General features: G+C 33.0%; 2 long non-coding RNA genes across 2 annotated transcripts in view; one reads left to right on the plus strand and one right to left on the minus strand.

The window, feature by feature from the left end:
- The window catches only part of LOC105467211 (uncharacterized), a 29,018-nt gene extending 25,021 nt beyond the window's left edge, over nucleotides 1–3,997 (minus strand). The window contains exon 1 of the long non-coding RNA XR_978700.3: nucleotides 3,802–3,997. This is a non-coding gene — a long non-coding RNA (uncharacterized lncRNA). The remainder of the gene's footprint in view (nucleotides 1–3,801) is intronic.
- Nucleotides 3,998–8,913: 4,916 nt separating this feature from the next.
- Nucleotides 8,914–16,084, plus strand: part of LOC139363775 (uncharacterized) — a 104,679-nt gene continuing 97,508 nt past the window's right edge. The window contains exon 1 of the long non-coding RNA XR_011624702.1: nucleotides 8,914–8,979. This is a non-coding gene — a long non-coding RNA (uncharacterized lncRNA). The remainder of the gene's footprint in view (nucleotides 8,980–16,084) is intronic.

Consider the following 16,084-nt stretch of genomic DNA (forward strand, 5'->3'; position numbering starts at 1 on the left):
GTTTGAAATAGGAAAAGGATGGCAACAATATTAGTGTTTGCTTTTCCCACATGAGAAAGATTAGATGACTTTAAGTGCTAGTGAGGTAAATTCCATTTGTTTTATTTATTAAGCACAGTTTTTGTTGTGATTCCTCATTCCTTCTTACTCTAAAAGTGAAGAAAATAGTACAGGGTGCCCCTCAAGCTATTAGTCAAGTGACCTAGTTTCAGTTATCCCTTTTCTGGGTTGGGCCAACACTGATTTTTCCCAGATGACCATATTTTCTTTTATTCCCATACAGGCATTCCTAGAGTTTTAAAAAGAAAGTGTGGAGTTCCTCCAAAATCTGTGGTCAGAACAAATATTTTGAAATAGTCTCCTTCCCAGCCTGCTGTAGCTATCAGCATCACCAGTAGTCCTTTTAAAAAGAGAATCTTTGAAAGATCATTAAGAAGAATTAAAAAAAAAAAAGTTTTATAATCCATAAATCTCTTTCACAGTACAATCAATTATACACAATTCACATGCTTTCAAATATTTTTCCTATGACTTTAGAAGTCTAGGCCTATTGCTGGTGACACTCAAAATAATCATTATCATGATTTAATGATAAAGTCACTTGAACACCCAAATGATGTAGAAATAGAAAAAATATTTTTAAAAGGATAAAACCACTTTATTTATAGGAAATAAAGTGCCTATCTTTCCCCTACTGGGAGAGGAAGAAACATGTAGGACATTTTAAACTTCTGGTAGATTTGACATTAGAAGGGAGATGGCCAGGACTGGCGAAATTCTTTTTGCCTCAAAAGGAAAAGTGGAAAGGAAAAGAAAGCAATTGGTTTTTTCCTAATAAATAAGCTCTGGGCTAAAATCCCATACACACAGACTAAGTATTATACATACACATTTATAAAATATTACTAATTACTTTTTTCTTCATTCTTTCCTCTTACACAGTAAGGTGGTGATGAACAACATTACAATTTGGTGTTTGAATTACAGAGCATTCAGGTGGAGAATGTGACTAAATTAGAGGTGTTGAGATACGGATACAATGCCTTGGCGATTTTCATATCTCTCCTCTTTGAATAGATCATGACAGCATTTTTTTTTTTTTTTTTTTTTTTTTGGTATAAAGGATGCTTCATATTGGATGGAAGCATATATCTGTTGTTTTATACAAGGTCTAACTTGTGTAGAAAGTTGGGAATGACTAAATTTCATTAAAGTGTCTTGCAAATGTTTTTGCATAAAGTCCATATTTTCATACTGTTATAAATTTCTTAAATATTTTCCCACCCATTTCAAGGATAAGTTGAAAATATGGCTCCCCCTACTGACTAAACTCAATATGTTCTTCCATCACTGATGCAAACAATCTTAACTTTTATCTCAGTAGTTTGCAGGTACCTGCTTTGTAAACTCAGAGACCGATACCAATGGCAAATCAAATGATGTCCCACAAAAGTGACGCTGTAATAGACTTGCAAGGTACCCAACACCACAGCTAGATACATCCCTTTGCGGATAATTGATGACTTATTTCTGGGATCTGGTGGACAGATCTCCCATCACTGAAGAAAAATACTTCTGAGAACTGAAATAACTACTATGCTATGGATAATGTCAGATACTCCTATAAAGCTAGAGCCACTCATCTGAGTCTACTGATAAAATGGTACACATAGGAATATGTTCTCAAATTGGGCTGTGTTTGTGTGTTGGGGGTTGGGAGTGGTTGTCAGGGCATTTTTAGAGAGAACATTGTATCCATGAGCAGTTTCCAGCCCTCTTTTGGGAACTAACGATACAATCTCTAGAATTGTTGACTCCTGAATCCTAAAATTTGTCTCTTGCTAAAGTAAAGCAAGCTTCCTGGTGTGTTCCTAAATTCAGGAATGCAATTTATTTTGGAAATATGCCAATATCTTTCCGGTGTTTGATAAAGACCTTAGGCAAGGTTTTTTTTTTCCTTTGTTTTCTTTTTCTTTTTTATTTCTTTTTTTTTCCTTTTGCAAGAGGTAAAGCTATAGAATGGGCAGCCTTGAGATCAACATATCTAAAAGTGCAAAGAGAACTGGGTTTTTCCTCAGTAAAAATGTTTTACATTTAATGAACTCATGGACAGTGGCCATTGCTTTGCTTTGCCATGTGTTCAGGCAAATGAGACCTAGATTATCATATAACTAAGAATATATCTCTGTAGGGAATGTGGTTTTGGAAATCCTGTAGGAATTCCGAGAAAGAACTAAAGTGGTGCCGTGTACCTACTAAACAGAAAAAAATCAGCTACTGGCTCAGAAGAGGACTGGAACGCAAAAGCTGGCAGCTTTGTTTGGATTTTCGAAGTAGCTACATCTGGCTGGGTGCACTGGCTCACGCCTGTAATCCCAGCACTTTGGGAGGCCAAGGCAGATGGATCATGAGGTCAGGAGTTTGAGACCAGCCTGGCCAATGTGGTAAAACCCCATCTCTACTAAAAATATGAAAAACATTAGCTGGACATGGTGGTGGGCGCCTGTAATCCCAGCTACTTGGGAGGCTGAGGCAGGAGAATCGCTTGAACCCAGGAAGGTGGATGTTGCAGTGAGCTGAGATTGCGCCACTGCACTGCAGCCTGGGCAACAAGAGCGAGACTCCATCTCAAAAAAAAAAAAAAAATAGTAGTTGACTGGGAGATGCTAAAGCTATGAAACATTGCAGAGAATAACTATGTATTTATCAAATTATGAAGCTGCTAATGTGGTAAAAGATGTACAGAATACCAACAGGAAACAAATATGTGTAAGATTTCTTCGAGATAATAGCTGACTGTGGCTGGCAGGCTACATAGGATCTTTGCCAGTAGCTACAAATGGCTTCAAATGTGTTCTGACTAGAATGGGCATATATTTGCTTTTGGACTCCATTTATCCTGCAAAGGATGCAATAGCTGAGATACCATAAAAATTTTGTAGTGAAATGTTTATAAATGCGGCCAGGCTATACTTCATTTTTTAAAAAGTATGTATTTTACTAAGAAGCATAACATAATATGAACTTATGTCCCTTTTCATGCTCAAAGTAACAGTTTGCTTGAGAACTAGATTGGGCAATTAAAAGTGAGGTTAATGATAAGTGGGGGTTGTGTGAAGGGAAGGCTGGCTTGATTGGCTGAATGTATATTTCACCTGAATGACCAAAAGTTGGAGAGAGAAGAACTTTGTTAAGGTTTCTCCTGTGTGAAGTGGAATGAGGGGTAAGAGATGATATAGCCACAAACTCTACCTTTCACACCTTGCAAATTTTTTTTTCTTGTCAGATCCAGGTGTACTGTGTCTGAGACTGCCCATGCATGTCACAACAAGAGAGGCATTGCTGTGCTAATTCACTTCCTCGAAACTTTAAGGAAATGACAGATTGGATAGAGTCTTTACCATGTGTGTTTAAGATGAACTGTAGGTATTGGACCCACTTCTAGTTATTGAAATTGTCCCATTATTTTTTTTAATCTGTGTCAGGATGAAAAAACAATTCTGAGAAGGCTTTATCTGTCCTGTGGGTTGTTGTGTAGAGATCCCACCCAGCACGGCTGAGCCTGGACTAACACAGGTAATGAGTAAAAGAAAAAGGAAAATTTTGGCAGAAGAGAAGTGATACTTAAACAGGTAATTATGTATTAAAAAAAAAAAAAGAAAATCTAATTTTCTTAGCTGTTTTTTCAGATGTAGTGCCAAGTGATGGCCACTGCTGAAAGAAATATTTGGATTTTTTTTTTTTTTTTTTTTTTTTTCTGCTGAGAAGGGTATTTGAATGAAGCTGAACCCTAAGGCTTACCCAAGAAGTTGCTGTGGATGGTTTGGAGAAGATATCAACCAGCATCCCTTGATGATGATGATACTCTTAACTGAAGACTTGCCTGAGTAATAGTGGCTTGTAATTACCATTTGGACTGTGTTTTACACTGAACTGGACATACTGTTCCTGGCAGTTGGCAACTGATGTACCGGATTTCTGTAAACCAGGATGTGGCCTGTTAAGGTAACTAGCTGAGTATGACTATGAAGGAAAGCATATGTCATTATCAACTGTTTTGTATACTTAAAAAGTTTTAGTAGGTGTGAATGTATATGGAATACTACACAAACAGTAGCTCAATTAGATATGAAAAATGGTAAATATTGTCATTATACAGCAGTCACAGATCACTGGTGATTTGCTCCAGGAACATTCAAGGTGGCAATTTTGGAAGCCTTATGGTACATACAAACGGAGTGACAACAAGAAATAGTATACACTTACTGGCAGTCTCCTGAGGCACTTCATACTTCTGGGGATACTAAATATACTTGATTCTTTGTTAGAATTTCTATTTCTCTACTCATCTGTTCTTGCATGTTGTCTTCTCCCATTACAATCCTTGCACTTATAGTTGTTTTAAATTCAGTCTGATAATTCCAAGATGCCTACCATATCTAACTCTAGTTTTGATGCTGTATTTTTTGCCTTTTAGTAGGTCTTGTAATTTTTTGTTGAAAGCTAGACTTGTACTGGGTTGAAGGAACTCCAGTAAATGAACCTTTAGTGATATGTGGTGGTAAGATGTTGAGGGAGGGGAAGTGTTCTATTGTCCTCTGATTAGGTCTCAGTCTTTTAGTGAACCTGTGTCTGTGACTATCACAAGTGCTTAGCAGCGCCTCCCCACCCCCACCTTAGGTTGGAAGATGGCTGGAGGGGCAGGAGTTGGTAATTTCTCTTCTCACATATGGAAGGCTAGCGAGAACTGGAGTTAGGTATTCCCTTCCCCAAGGATACTCCGGCTGTGGTAAAATACCAGTAAGTTAGCCTTTGGTGACACAGTTTCTCCCAAGGGGATTTTTTTTCTCAAAAAAAAAAAAAAAAAAGTATACTTCTCTTCTATAAAAGTACTTGAGATGAAGAAATAGAAAGGTTTGGATACTATGAAAACGTAATGAATATGTAAACTTGAAGAACAATGTGCTTATCTACATCTAGGAATATAATCTAGAAAACTCTCTTATACAAACATTGTCATCTAGCCATATAAAATGGACATTATAAACTTGCTATATTTGACTACATATTATTTGCAATAATATGCAATACCAGTTAAAATGTGTCTTAACATAAATAAATGTAAAAAACAAAACAGTAAAAAAAGATTACAAAGGAAATATACAGTGTGATATATTTTAATTTAGAAAGAAAATGTAGAAAGCATACAAAGCAATACCATGGTGTTAATGATATGTGTGTATGTAGTAAAAATATAAAAACCTGAACAGGGGAGATACACATACTTTTTTTTAAATAGCCAATGAATAAACTAGAGTGTTTGCCTTTTTGTGTATATTTCAAAAAAGAAACTACAGGGATTTAAATGGAGAGACAATAAAAGAAGAGGAGAAATATTCACAGATAAAGAGGAGGTAAAAGTACTAAAACTAAGTATAATATTTTCAAAATACATCTGAAACATAAAAATAATTTGACTCTCTCAGGTCAGGGTGACTTTGACACAGGTCAACAGGATCAGGAGAACAAAAGTAATACACAGTTTTGAAAGATCTTACTTAAATTTATTTTAAGAATATAAATCAGCAAGTCAAGATTTTATTGTATTGTTGAATTTTGAGAATGCTCTATTTATCTTCCTCAAATTTATTTTCTTGACTTGCTAGGATATCTTTCTCTAAGTTTTCTGAAATATTTGAGACTGTAATGTATAACTGTTTTCTTTTCTATTTTTTCTCCCTTACTAGACTTTCTTTTATTTTAAATTTTAGTTGGCATAGTACCAGTGACAAAATTATCTATGTCTTTTATGCCATTTTTGTATAGCCATTTAATATCTACTGTATCTAACAGCTGCCCAAGAAGAGGATGTATAAATAATATCAAAGACAGCAAAAACAAGATTTAATTTATCCTAAATCTAGTATTAAGATTTCTGGTTAAAGCAATAAATTCATCTAGTTTTAGCCAAATCTCAGAATGACTCAGTTCATTAATTTCAGATACAACAGAAAACAAAACGCATTGCAAGTATAATGTAAAGGATGAAATCTCACTCATGACATGTTGAGGAAATCAACATTATTGCATTTTAATGCTATAGTGAATTAATATACTTAATTTTATCTTAAAATTGCAAATTTCTATTCTGATTTTTTTTTAAACTTTTACAAACAGGATTAATCTAAAATAGGTTAGAATTAGTACTATATTTTTTAAGTATAATTATGTTTTAATTAATAATTAAATTTTTTCTTTTTGTAAATTATAACAGCATATAGGAAGAATTTTTTCCAGACTCATAATTTATTATAAGAGTGTATCTTTAGAAGTTATATGATTTAATGTCTCTGCATGATGTAAGCATCCTTGTACATTTAGTTTCAAGCAATCAAAAAAGTAAGATTAGAAATAGACTATGTTATTAATACATGCTCCATTCTATTTAAAAAAAAAAAAAAAAAAAAAAAAAAAAAAACCTTGAAAGGTCAAACCAAAAACTTGAAGCAGAAAATGACAAAATAAGTACCTTGCAGCTGATGGACTTGGGCAATTGTGAAGCAAAAATAAAGAAGAATGTTGTACTAGAATAATAGTGGAGGCTGTGTTAATTTGTTTGTAACCAAAGTTTTTTTTAAAAAAATTATGGGTACATGCATGTTTTGATACAGGCATATAATGCATAATTATTACTTGTAAATGGGGTACCCATCCCATCAAATATTTCTCCTTTGCATTGCAAACAATCCAATTATACCGTTTGTTATTTTTAAATGTACAATTACATTATTGAGTATTGTCACCTATTGCTATTGTGCTTTTAAATACTAGACCTTATTCATTCATTCTAACTATTTTTTTTTTTTGTACCCATTAACCATCCCCACCTCTTCCCCACCACCCTTCCCAGCCTCTGGTAACAATTCTTCTATTCCCTATGGGTTCAGTGTTTTGATTTTTAGATCTCACAAATACACGAGAACATGCTATGTTGTCTTTTTGTGCCTGACTTATTTTACTTAACATAATGATCTCCAATTCCTTCCATATTGCAAATTACTGAGTTTTGTTCTTTTTTATGGCTGAATAGTACTCCATTGTGTATAAGTACCATTTTTTAAAATCCATTCATCTGTTGAAGTACACTTAGGTTGTTTCCAAATTTGGCTATTGTGAATAGTGTTGCAATAAATATGGGAATACAGATATCTCTTCGATATATTGATTTCCTTTCTCATGGGTATAGCCCAGCAGTAGGATTACTGGATCATATGGTAGCTCTATTTTTAGTTTTTTGAGGAACCTCCAAACTGTTCTCCATAGTAGTTGTACTAATTTCTATTACCACCATATATGAGGGTTCTCTTTTTGACATATTCTCACCAATATTTGTCATTGTCTGTCTTTTGGATATAAGCCATTTTAACTGGAGTGAGGTGACATCTCATTGTAGTTTTGATTTGCATTTCTCTGATGATCAGTGATGTGAAGTTGAGAAACTTTTCATAAGCCTGTTTGTCATTTGCATGTCTTCTTTTAAGAAATGTCTATTCAAATTGTTTGCCTATTTTTAAATCGGATTATTAGATTTTTTTCACCATAGACTTGTTTGAGCTCTTTATCTATTCTGGTTATTAATTCCTTGTGAGATGGGTAGTTCGCAAATATTTTCTCCCATACTGTGGGTTGTTTTGTCACTTTGTTGATGGTTTCCTTTGCTGTGAAGTAGCTTTTCAGGTTGATGTGATCCCATTTGTCCATTTTTGCTGTGGGTGCCTATGCCTGTGGAGTATTCCTCAAGAAGTCTTTGCTCACTACAATGTCTTGGGGAGATTCCTCAAAGTTTTCTTGTAGTAGTTTCATAGTTTGATGTCTTTAATTATTTAATTCATATTAATTTGATTTTTGTATATGGCAAGAGATAGGGGTCTAGTTTTATACTTCTGCATATGGATATCCAGTTTTTCCAATACCATTTGTATTTTCTCCATTGTATATTCTTGGCACTTTTGTCAAAAATGAATTCGCTGTGGGTGTATGGATTTGTATTTGTGTATTCTATTGTGTTATCTTGGTCAATGTGTCTTTTTTTATGCCAATACCATGCTGTTTGGGTCACGACAGCTCTGGAGTATAATTTGAAGTCAGGTAATGTGATTCCTTCAGTTTTGTTTCTTTTGCTTAGGGTATCTCTAGCTATTTGGGGTCTTTTGTAGTTCCATATAAATTTTAAGGTAGTTATTTCTATTTTGTGAAGAATGTTATTGGCATTTTGGTAGGGATTGCATTGAATCTATAGATTGCTTTGGGTAGTATGGACTTTTAACAATATTGATTCTTCTAATCTATGAACATGGAATATTATCCTTTTAAATTTTTTTGTCACCAGTGTTTTATAGTTTTCCTTAGAGATCTTTCATTTCTTTGGTTAAGTTAATTCCTAGGTATTTAAATTGTAAATGGGGTTTGTTTTTTAAATTGTTCACTTTTGGCATATAGAAATGCTACTGAGTTATGTGTGTTGATTTTGTACCTGCAACTTTACTGGATTTTGTTTATCAGTTCTAATAGTTTTGTGTGTGTGTGTATGTGTGGAGTCTTCAGATTTTTCCAAATATAACATCATATCATCTGCAAACAAGGACAATTTGACTTCTTCCTTTGTAAGCAAAATCTTTATAACTGTGAAACAGCAGATGAGGAAATCATTATGCTAATCCTACAGCCGGCTTTTGATAAACTATTTTTAGTCTTTAGGTTAATGGATTTTTTTGGTCTATTTTTAATAAATAATGTATTTTTGCTTTTATTAAGAAAAGGAAACTTCAGGCTTACTAGTTCATTAGCTAAATTTCTGCAAGTGATTTTTGCAAATAAAGTACCTGTTTCTAAATGACTTATTTATACTTTATCAGATGAACTTTGGAGAAATTTCCTGTCTGTAAAAAGGAGTCTCCCATCAGGCTTTGCAGGGAGTTTGTGAGTATTTTGTGCAAAGTTATGGGTATATAGGAAACTATTAAGTTTATTAATAATTTATGGTATTATTTAGATTATATTCAGACATATATGTTTTAAAAATCAAGTCGATCAAATGTTTGTTGACATATTTTTACTTTCTTGGTTCTTTTTATTCTATTTTTCATGAAAGCCTTTTTTTTCACATAAGTTTGACCCACTCATCATTTTACTAGCCAACGTTTCCTCATGTTTTTCTCTGTATTTTAATTGATTTTTATCTGTTACATTCTCCTTCTCAATGCAAAAGCCATTCCCTTCCTTGTAAAAAAAACTCAACCTATTGTTGGGTTTTATTACTTAACACTTTTCTGCCAACTACAATCCAATTAATATCTTTCCATCTCTACTAGATATCCTTTACTTTATTTATGTCCTTGGGCTCTTTGTAAAGTTTTTAGTGGAGAAACTAAATATGTAGATAATAATATAATTAACTTCCATATACCTATTGCCCATTTTCAAAATTGTTAACACATTGCTAATATTATTTACTAATAAAACACATCAGAATATACTGGAACATAAGTGACCTCAACATAATTATAGGATACAAGGTAAATATTTTACAAATCAATTTACTAACTATGAACCATTGAAAGGAAAACTACCTTTTACAATAGCATGTTAATCAAAATATTTGCAAGACCTGCACTCTTGATACAAAAAAAAAATTTCATATTAAATAAGACCTAAATAAATGGGGAAAAACATGATTTTCTTTATAGTTTGGAAGACTCAATATTGTTAAGATGTCAGTTCTACCCAAGTTGATCAATATATCCAACAATCCTAATTGCTTTTTGTAGAAATTGATGTGCTGATTATAAAATGCCTATGGAAATACAAGCAACCCAATAACCAAAATACCAAATACCTAAGAACCAAACTTTGAAAAAGAAAAACAATCTTTTGTTATGAAAACACTAGTCTATGTCCTATAAACAAGAACTTATACTACTTGGTTTCCAGTGTTGCTATAAAGCTATTTTAATCAAAACAGTGATATTGGCGTAATAATCATAGATTAGTAGAATAAAATCCAGAAATCTGCACATGTAAGATAAATTGTTTTTTGACAAAATTTCCAAGGCGGTTCCATAGGGAAATTATAGTCTTTCAACAAATATTGCTGGAAAAAGATATTCATCCGCACACATGATGGAAAAAAAATAAATTTAAAAATACATACCTGAGAATATATGCAAACATTAATCCCAAATGGGTAGTAATAGCCCTTTTAATAAGAATGTTATAAATAATCTAGCTAAAAAGGGTAAATTCCGTGACTTTGGGTTAGGCAAAGATTTCTTAATATATAAAAGCATAATCTCTAAAAGAAAAATATTGATAAACTCAATATCATAACAATTAAAATATTTTGCTCCTCAAAAGATTCTGTTTAAAAGTGAAGAGTTTAATCTGATAGAGTGCTCTATATACAAAAACTAAAACTAATAACTCAGTGGAAAAATGTTCAATATCATCAGTCATCAGGGAAATGAAAATTAAAAGCAATGCAAATTACCATACTACAATACCATATATACCCACAATCACTGTCTACAATGTGAAACTGCCTGGCAATGAAAGTGTTGGCAAAGATGTACGTAAAATAAGCATACAATCCATGTGTCCATTTGAATATTCTAATTATTTCAATATTCTAATTATATAACTGTTTTAAGGACTTGGCAAATTTCTAGAAAACTCAGAGAAACAAGGAAATAAGGAAGGCAATAAGTGAACAAAATTAACAAGGAAATGGAAATAATTTTAAATATCAAATTGTGGGGCTAAAAAAATGTAAAGAATGAAATGAAAAACTCAGTGGGAGCATTAACAACCACATTGATCAAGAAAAAGAATCTGAACTAAGGAATAGGATATTTGAAAATAATCAGAGGAGAAAAACATGAAAAGGAATGAAGAAAGCTTACAGGATTTATGGGACAGCATCAAAAGAGCAAATTTTCAAGTCAAAGGTGTTAAAGGGGCAAAAAATTTATTTAAGGAAATAATAGGAAACTTTCCAAACCTGGAGAAGTGTACAAATATCCATGTAAAGGAAGATCTAAGGTCTAATCAGATCCAATTCAAATGGGACCATATCAATATATATTATAAGCAAATAGTTAAAAATTAGGAGAAAATAACATACAAGGAGGTACTAATATGACTAGCAACAGACTGCTCGGCATAAAAGGCCATGAGAAAGTAGGGTGATATCTAGTAGTTAAAATGTTGAAGAAAGTAAACTCGCGACCAAGAATATCATACCCAGCAAAGCTGTTCTTCAGAAACAAAGAAGAGGTAAAGATTTTCCCAAGTGAAAAGCAGAGGAATTTCATCACCACGAGACCTGTCTTGCTAAATGCTAAAGGGAGTTCTTCAAGGTGAAAGAAAAAGATGTTAACAAATAACACAAAAACTTCTCAAAATACAACACTCACTGGTAAGTACACTGTCAAATTTAGAATACTCTCGTACTGTAAGGGTAATGTGTAAATCGCTTATATCTTTATAGTATAAATATTAAAAGACAAAACTGTTTAGCTACAATAATTTATTGAGATATTCAATGTAAAAATATGGAAATTGTGACGCTGAAAATTCAAAATGTTCAGAGAGGAGAGAAGTAAAAGTATAAAGTTTCTTTTTTGGTATTAAAGTTTTTATCAGATTAAAATAATCTGCTATAACTGTAAAAATTTTTTGTAAGCTTCATAGTAACCACAAAGTGAAAAATCTATTAGTAGATACACAGAAAAAAAAGTAAGGAATCAAAGAATAGCACTAGAGAAAATTACTTAACCACAAAAGAAGACAATAAGGGAAGAAATAGAAAACAAGAACAAACTAAGCACAAAGTTTGTAGGAAGAAGGAAATAATAAAGGTGAGAAAAGAAAAAAATAAATGCTAGAAAGTTAATAGAATAAATCAATAAAACTAAGAGTTTTTTGAAAAGATAAACCTTTAGCTAGACCAAAAGAAAAAGAAGACTCAAACTCCAAAAATCCAAAAGGATACATTAAAACTGACACAAGAGGGGAAAAATCACAAGAAACCATTATGAATAATTATATATTAACAAACTGAATAACCTAGAAGAAATGGGAAAATTCCTAGAGATATGCAACCTACCAAGATTCGATTGTGAAGAAATAGAAAATCTGATCAGAACAATAATAAGTAAGGAGATTGAATCAATAATAAATGTCTCCCAACAAAGAAAGGACTGGGAACTAATACTTTCACCACTAAATTCTATTAAACATTTAAAGAAGAGCTAATACCAGTGCTGTTCAAATTGTTTCAAAAAATTGAAAAGGAGGAAATAATTAAAAACTGATTTTATGAGGCTAGTATTACACTGGTAGTAAAGGCAGACAAGGACACTATGAAAAACGAGAACTGATAAACATAGATGCAGACATCCTCAACAAAATATGAACAAACTGAATTCAACAGCACATTAAAAAGATCATTATGATCAAGTGCGATTCATCCTAGAAATGCAAGAATAGTTCAACATATCCATATCTATAAATGTGACACACCACAGCAACAAAATGAAGGACAAAAAATATACAACCCTTTCAATAGAGGCAAAAAAAGACTTGGACAAAATTGAATATACTTTCATGATAAAGAAAAACTCAACAAATTAGATATAGAAGGAATGTACCTCAACACAATAAAGACCACATGTGACAAACCCACAACCTACCATATTTAATGTGAAAAAGCTAAAAGCTTTTCCTCTAAGATTCAAAACAAGTCACAGATGTTCAGTCTTGACACTTCTATTCAACATAGTCTTAGAAGTCAGAGCCAGAGCAGGTAGACAAGAGAAAGAAAGAAAGCACTCAAATAGAAATGGATGAGGTAAAATTGTCTGTTTGCAACAAAGTGATACTATGTATAGAAAAACCTAAAGATTTCACCAAAAAAACCTGTTAGAATAACAATTTCAGTGAAGTTTCAGGATACGAAATCAACATACAAAAGTAAGTAACATTTCTATACATCAATACTAACAATTCTACTTGTAAGGGCTACAAAACACACTGACAAGTAAATTTAACCAAGAAGTTAAAAGATGTCTACACTGAAAACTATAAAACATTGATTAAAAAAATTGAAGACGACAAAAATGAAAAGAAAGATATCCCAGGTTCATGCATTGGGTGAATTAATATCACAAAAATATTCATGCTCCCCAAAGCAATAAACAAATTCAGGTAATCGCTATCAAAATACCAAAAATATTTTTCCAGAGAAACAAAAAAGCAACCTTAAAATTTTGAAATACAAAAGACCCCATATAGACAAAATGATCTTGGACAAAAAGAATAAACCTAGAGATAATCTACTACAGTTATAGTAGCCAAATTGGCATGATACACATATGGAACAACAGAGTCACTTATTGTTCAGAGATAAATCCATGTATTTACAGCCAACTGAGTTTCAATGAAAGTGCCAAGACACACAATGGGGAAAGGACAGTTAAGAAATGTTGGGAAAACTGGATACCTACATGCAGAAGAATGAAACTGGACCCTTGTCTCATATCATATACAAATATCAACTCAAAAAGGATTAAAGACTTAACTAGATGACTTGAAACTGTAAAACTACTAAAGAAAACACAGGAAAAGCTCCACAATATTGGTCTGGGCAGTGATTTTTTTTTTTTTTTTTTTTTTTTTTTTTTAGATAGGACCCCAAAAGGAAAAATAGACAAATGGGACTGCAAAAAAACAAAATGCTTCTGCACTTCAAAGGAAAGATACAACTCACGAATTGGAGAAAAAAATGTTTGCGAATTATACACTAGAAAAGAAGTTAATATCCAAAATATACAAGGAACATACAACTCACAGATTGAGGAAAAACATTTGAAAAGTATTCATTGGATAAGAGGTTAATATCCAAAATATATAAGGAACTCATATCAGTAGCAAGAAAACAGATAACCCAATCAAAAGTGAGCAAAGGACCTGAAGAGGCATTGTCAAAAGGAGACATATACAAGTGGTCAACAGATATATGAAAATATGATCAATCACGAATCACCAGGGAAATCCAAATTAAAACCACGATGAGATATCACTTCTTACCTGCTAAAATGGCTATTATAAAAAAGACGAACCCTTGCACAAGCTATTGATGGGAATGTAAATTCATGTGGCCAATTTGGAAAATAATATAAAGGTTCCTAAAAAAATTAATAACAGAACTATTTTATAATCCAGAAATCCCACTACTGGATATATATCCAAAGGCAATGAAATCATTATGTTGAATAGATGTCCGCACTTCCCTATTCACTGCAGCATTATTTACAGTAGCCAAGATATGGACTCAAACTAAGTGTTCATCAATGGATGAATGGATAAAGAAAATGTCATATATATACATAATGAAATACTACTAGTCATAAAAAGAAGAAAATTCTGCCATTTGCAGCAAAATGGATGGACTTGGAGAATATCATGTTAAGTGAAATAAGCCAGGCACAGAAAGACAAATACTGCATGATGTCACTCATATGTGGAATCTACAAAAGTCGGTCTTAAAGAAATAGAGAGTATAATGGTGGTTACTGGGGGCAGTTGTGGTTGGGGAAGTAATGGTGAAAGGATACAAAATTTCAGTTAGGAGGAATAAGTGACTATAGTTGGTAACAATATATCTTATTTGTGAAAATGCTAAAAGAGTAGATATTAGTTCTCACCAGAAAAAAAATAACTTTATGTGGTAAGTCATATGTTAATTAGCTGTATTTAGTCATTTCACAGTGCAGCCTGTGGGCTGTGGGTTGGACAAGCTTGACTAATATATTTATCTAACCAGGTATCTAAATATGTATCTTAAGGATGACTGCCTCAATTTCCAGCCTCTTAATTCTGTTTCTGCTCAGCTCTGCTGTAATTACCTTCTTTAAATCTGCTCACAGGCTGATTCAGAGAAACAGTTTTCTGAGAATTGGCTTAGAATTCATTAGGATTGAATAGATACTGAAAAAAATATAAACAAAGTTGGATGTTACTTAATTTACTTGAGCATGAGTATTTTATGATTGCTTTATGTAAGTAAAAGGTGTTTTTGTTTCCTTATCGGAAAATAGCCTCTTGAAATATCTTTTCTTTCTCAATTTCTCCTCTCTCTGCCCCACCCCTTCCCATCACCGTAAGACTTAAATCAGTCTATAATCTGTCCTTCAGCTCTATGTGCTATATGATAAATGTGCTAATAACCTTGAATTCTTTCCAGTCGTCTTTGGCTTCAGATCATAGGAACCTTTGTTAGGAAAGAAAATGGACTTTCCAAGATTAGAATTACCACGTAACAGATACACGGGAGCCAAAACCCACAAGCCTTGAGAAGAGATAAAAAAAAACTGATTTCTGTGATGTCTTCCACCTTCCAGTTTTACAAAGAGTTACTTCCTCTTCTCTGACACAGTTACAGGTCAGCTGTTGCTCCTGGAAGCCAGCAGGTCTTCCTCCATCTTACACAAGACAAATACATGCAAGGCAGTTTCTTACAGGCCAGCACTGTTTATAAGTTATCTCTAAATTGCTTCCCTGGCCCAGTTTTAAGCTCTGCATTCATACTTATCCCTCATTCTCTAAGTTTCTGACCTGAGATTATTTTTTTCTGGTTTGTGGGTCTAAGTGTCAACTCTTGTACTATTTACCGTTCCCCAGATTGAAGCATTTATCATCCTAGACTACAATTTCTCTCACCTACTTTGATAGCCCCAGGGTTTCCCTAAATCAGCCTAATACTTGAAAGAAAGGAGTTATAAAGATGCTTTTATACATTACAGCAGAATAATTCCTGAAGAATAAGACTCTGCTCAATTACAGAAAAATTCAAACCCAACATCTTTTGCTGCTATACCATGTACTGTGTAGCAATTTATGATGTTTCTTGGTTAGACTGTGCTAAATGAAAGTTCATGAAGAATATATGATTATGATCGTGGCTCTGAAACACAATTTGAGAGACTAAATTTTGGGGGAAAATTCCAACACCTTGAGCTTTCTACCT

The sequence above is a fragment of the Macaca nemestrina genome, chromosome 6 (assembly GCF_043159975.1).
Source record: "Macaca nemestrina isolate mMacNem1 chromosome 6, mMacNem.hap1, whole genome shotgun sequence".
Classification (NCBI taxonomy): Eukaryota; Metazoa; Chordata; class Mammalia; order Primates; family Cercopithecidae; genus Macaca; species Macaca nemestrina.